The sequence below is a fragment of the Galeopterus variegatus genome, unplaced genomic scaffold (genome assembly GCF_000696425.1).
Source record: "Galeopterus variegatus unplaced genomic scaffold, G_variegatus-3.0.2 Scaffold6009, whole genome shotgun sequence".
NCBI lineage: Eukaryota > Metazoa > Chordata > Mammalia > Dermoptera > Cynocephalidae > Galeopterus > Galeopterus variegatus.
The window spans coordinates 3347-8141 of NW_007732120.1; the positions used below are offsets into that span (position 1 = coordinate 3347).

General features: G+C 48.1%; 1 long non-coding RNA gene across 1 annotated transcript; it reads left to right on the plus strand.

Annotated features, from left to right (window-relative positions):
• The first annotated feature begins 1543 nt into the window (after positions 1-1543).
• LOC103605711 lies at positions 1544-3843 on the plus strand. The gene is made up of 3 exons (XR_551801.1): positions 1544-1678; positions 2786-2875; positions 3582-3843. It is a non-coding gene; the product is annotated as an uncharacterized LOC103605711 (long non-coding RNA).
• Positions 3844-4795: the final 952 nt, after the last annotated feature.

Here is a 4795-nt window from a genome sequence, read left to right on the forward strand (position 1 = left end):
ATGAGTGTCTGGAGGCCAGGTGTGGGGAAGAGAGAGAAATGTGGAGGGCTGACGGATCAGAAGATTGATCTGAGTCTGGAAGGAGAGCTTGAGCATGAGCTAGGAGAATTTGAGACATAGGACAGTTTTGACAGAGAGAATAATGCGTTCAGAGATAGGAAAAGGCCTGAACAAGGAACCTCTACAGCTTTTGCCATTTCGGTGAGTGTCTAAATCGAGTGCCATCTTGTGGCCACTGGGATCCATTGTAATGAGGCGTTTGAGTTTTAATGTCTCCCTGGTGGCTGAGAAATTGGCCAGGAGACAGCCCAGAGGCGTAGAACAGCTCAGAGGTGTGGAGCGTGGAGTATAGTAGAAAATGGGATGGGATGTTTAGGTTCAATGTCTCCCTGGAGGCCAAGAAATTGGCCAGGAGACAGCCCAAGAGTGTAGAGCATGGAGGTTTGGATCGTGAGGATCCCGTGTAGAGGGTGAGAAAGGGCAGTCAGTCCTGGTAGAAGAAGCGTGCCAACAAAGAGCGTCCTCTCTGTTGTCCAGCTTTTCGAGAGAAAAAAAGCCACCAACCAGCTAGTGAAGCGTCCTTCAATAGCTGGGGGATATGAGAAGAGTTCCTTTGGCCAGGCGCCTGGGCTTCATAGAGACCTGAGTCGTAGAGAGAGAGTAGTTGGGGGAACTGTAGAAGTAGGCAGGACAGACCCACGGACTCGCCCTGAATTGAGGCCGGTGCTGGATGTGTTGGTCTGAAAGGCAAAAGGAGAGAGAGTCCCGAGTGTACCCAGTTTCGGCCGGTTCAGGACGGGTGGCCAAGGGCCAGTCTCCCCAAGAGAGAGGGGACTGTCCACAACGTCAGCCAAAACCCTTCCCGGGTTTCGGCACCATAATGAAAGAAAGTGAGCCGAGATGCCGGGTACTGTTCAAGTTTTATTAAAGGAAGAAATCTGTTGGGCTGTGCTCGAAATAGCAAGCAGCCCAGGGCTGCCCTAAAAAAGGGGACAGCACCAGGTCGTGGGGGTGGTAGAGCTTATATAGTGCGCCAAGGGCTGGCTGATACCATCAAGGAGGGTCATTATGCTAACGTGGATCATGGTGGAGAACTGCGTCCTTGTGGAAGCAAAAGGGGTTTCTGTTTAAGTCAGGAGGCTTTTCGTAAAGGGAAGGGGGGAGGGAAGGAGGTGGATGGCGCCACTTTGTACTTGGGCTTGTCTACAGTGGCACTGGTTCTATGGGATGAAGGGAGCAGGCAGGCCCAGGGTCCCTGGAGGGGGTGGGCGAGTTGGCTCATTTAGCGGCGTGTCCAGCTCACTGTATTTGAGCTCCTGGTGGGCAACAACTCTGTCATGTTGAGTCCCCAGTCACCCTGGACTAATGTGGATACCTGTAGTGTAGTATGGATTGAAAGAACGAAGGAAACAAGGCCAAGGTGGGGTGGGGTACAGACAGCAAAAGTGGGGCTTCACGCCTGCACATCTTTGTGAGGCTCTCATCTTTTACTGTCAAGCTTGACTTCACAGCTTCCTTTAAATGCAAATATTATTTTTAAGGAGCCTCCTGCCCAGGGAAATCTTGGTCTGCTTAACAGCTCTCGGTGGGAATGTACAACTTTAAAGCGTTTGAAAAGAAGAATCCACTTCTGAGAGATTTGCATTTTCAGAAAGCTTTCAATAGAAGGCCCAGGATGGTAAGTAAGGCCTTTCTTTGTCTGCTCTCCCTGTGAATAGCACAGGAGGGAGAGAAAGGAGGCACTTTACATTCCCAGCAGCTGCAGGCGGAGGAGGTGTAAGCTGAGTTTGCCAAGAGCCTGGGTGCATTCTGGGATGTGTGTTGAGTCACTTCTCCCCTGGAGGTTTCCAGGGAGCTGGTTTGCATTTGGTAAAGCATGTGGCCTGATTCCCAGCTGCAAGGGTCTCTGTTGCAGGCTCTGCAGCCTCCTCTTGCCTCAAGGGCATGGCCTTGTGGGGGGGGGGGGGGCAGCCCACGGGGGGCATTGGTGGGTGGAGTCTGGCTGTTTGGTTTTTATGTGGGGCTCAGCCCCACACTCAGGTGGGCTCCCTTTCCATCCCTTCTCATCTCAATTGGAACTCACCTGTGTGGTTTGCTAATGCTCCCTTTGGCCCCATCCCTAGATCACTTGCTCTGAAGCAGCCAAGGTAACGCCTGACCCACCAAGAGTTCACCAAAGGCTTTGCCTCAGTACAGGAACCCACTATGGGTCCTTGGTCACCCCAGGGAGCAATGCCTGCAGATTATGGTGAGAAAGGCAGAGGTGTTTAGCCGATACCCCTCCCCCACTCCGACCGCCTCCACACACATTGGTTCTTTCCCTGTGGCCTGTAGTCAGCCTGTTGGGGAGCCCCAGGACTCCACGAGGTTGCTGTCCCAATTCTTGCTGCAGGTCCAGTGTGTGCACCTGGATCACAGATCTGAAGGGCCCAGTTGTGCAGCTTCAGCCCTCCAGGATGCCCCTCCAAGCTACCGACATACATGGGATTTCATTGCAGGGGAGTTTATTCTAAGATCAGCCTATATTCTAGACCAAGAAATCACCCGTGATTTTATGTTTGATATGAACTAACCAGACAAAGTGTGATGGTTAATTCTAGGAGTCAACTTATAATAAAATGAACAGCAAATAAGCTAAAATAAAATGCCAGGAGAATTTTTAAAAATGCTTTCATATGTAGCCTCCTTCCCCTAGAAAAGTGTTACACTAAAGCCCCCTTCCTTCCCTCCCTCCCTCTCTTGCTTCTATTATTGACCTCTTTCTGTATGCCACGTACTATTCTAGGAGCTGGTGATGCATCAGTGAACAACAAAATAAAGAGATCCCTGTCCCATAGAGCTTACAGCCCAGTGACAGAGACCGGCAATAATCACCGTGAGTAATCTCAATCTTACAGTATATTAGAAGTACCAAGTCCTATGGGGGATAAAAGTGAGTGAGGGTTTGCAATTTTAAGCAGAGTGGTCAGGGTGGCCTTCTTTGAACAAGTGACATGTGAGCAGAGTTGAAGTCATGGGCTATCAGAGGAAGAGTGTGCCCGGCCCAGGGAACAGCTGGCACAAGGGCCTAGTGTGGGAGGGTGCCTGACATGGGTGACAAATAGCAAGGAGGTCTCCATAGCTGGAGCAGTGTCAGTGGGGAGGTAACAGGAGATATGGTCCAAAGAGAAGGGGGCCCTGTCAGGATGGTGGCTTTTGCTATGAGTAAGATGGGGAACCACTGGAGGATTTTAACACCTCTTTCTTATGGAAAATTCCAGGAATATACAAAAGTCGTGTAGGGGAGTGTCTTAGTCTGTTTAGGCTGCTATAACAAATTCCATAAGCTGGGTAGCTTATAAAGAACTGAAATTGATTGCTTACAGTTCTGGAAGTTGGGAGTCCAAGATCAAGGTGCCAGGAAATCTGTGTCTGGTGAGGGTCCTCTTCCTCATAGATAGGGCCTTTTCACCATGTTTGCATGGTAGAAGGGACGAACAAGCTCTCTGGGGCCTCATTTATGAGGACACTGAAGCCATACAAAGCTAGATTAATCTAGTTCTATTTTCCTATTTCATGTTGTTTTACAAGTTGTCTTGTAGGATGTAAGCTGAGCATGGGCAAAAGAGAAGGACCTTGCCCTCCAGATGACCTCGAGCACCACAGGAACCAAAGATCTCCCATCTGCAGAGCTAAAAAACTGGAAATTGAACCAACAGAGTCCTTCATGAAGTAAGGGGTCTTTCAACAAGGAAGATCCAGCATCCAGCCCTTAAATCAGGGAGACGGATTTGAGAGTGCCTTGCCTACTGTCTCCTTGCTGGTTGACCTTACAATAAACCCTTTTCTTTTCTCAAAAACTGATGCCATAGTATTGGATTCTGTGTGCATCAAGCATTGAGCCCTGGCTTGGTAATTGCACTAATCTCATTCATGCCGGCTCCACCCTCATGACCTAACCACCTCCCAAAGGCCCCACCTTCTAATACTATCATATTGGGGATTGGGTTATATTTCAATATATGAATTTTGGGAGGATACAACATTTAGACCATAGTAGGGAGGAAAAAAAAATCTTTTTTTTTTTTTCTATCCCATCTTAGGTTCCTTGGCTGTGCCCTGCAAATGAGACTGACAAAAGACAGATTAACAAGAAAAAAACAGAAGTTTGTTAATGTGTGCATTGTATATACACGTGGGAGCACTCAGTGACGAGTTTCTTAAAGGAGTGGTTTAGAATTTAGGCTTCTATAGCATCTTCACAAAGAACATAATTTTGTAGAGAGGTGACATGGCAAGGGAAAAGGACTGAGCTTCTGTGAGAACCAGCCAATTGTGGGAAGGCAAATATATGGGAACACTAATGGTAAATAAGGGGAGTTAGTAAAGTCTGTTTGGGTAGACTCTTGGTGCCATCTCAACTGCAGTGAGAAATCTGCTCTCCCTCTCTTGGTATGAGAAGACTGGGTGGGTTTGCAGATAGCTTCACAAGAGGAATTTGTGTTCTATTTTCAGGTAGGTAGGGGGAGGGCAGAGAGCTCATCCTGTATCTGCTTTTTCTCCATTGCCTTTACCTTAAAATAATTCTTGTGCCAAGGTGGCATATTTTGGGGTGACATACTCTGAGCTCCTTCAGTAGAGAAGAGAGGATGATGAGCCCAGCATGCATTAATCACCCAGCTTCCAAAAGATCAACTGTTGGCCAATTTGTCTCATCTGTATTTTCATCTCCCACCTCCTGACATTGTATCATTTCACCCACACATATTGCCATATGGATCTTTAAATGATAAGGACTTCTTTTAAGCCTAATCAC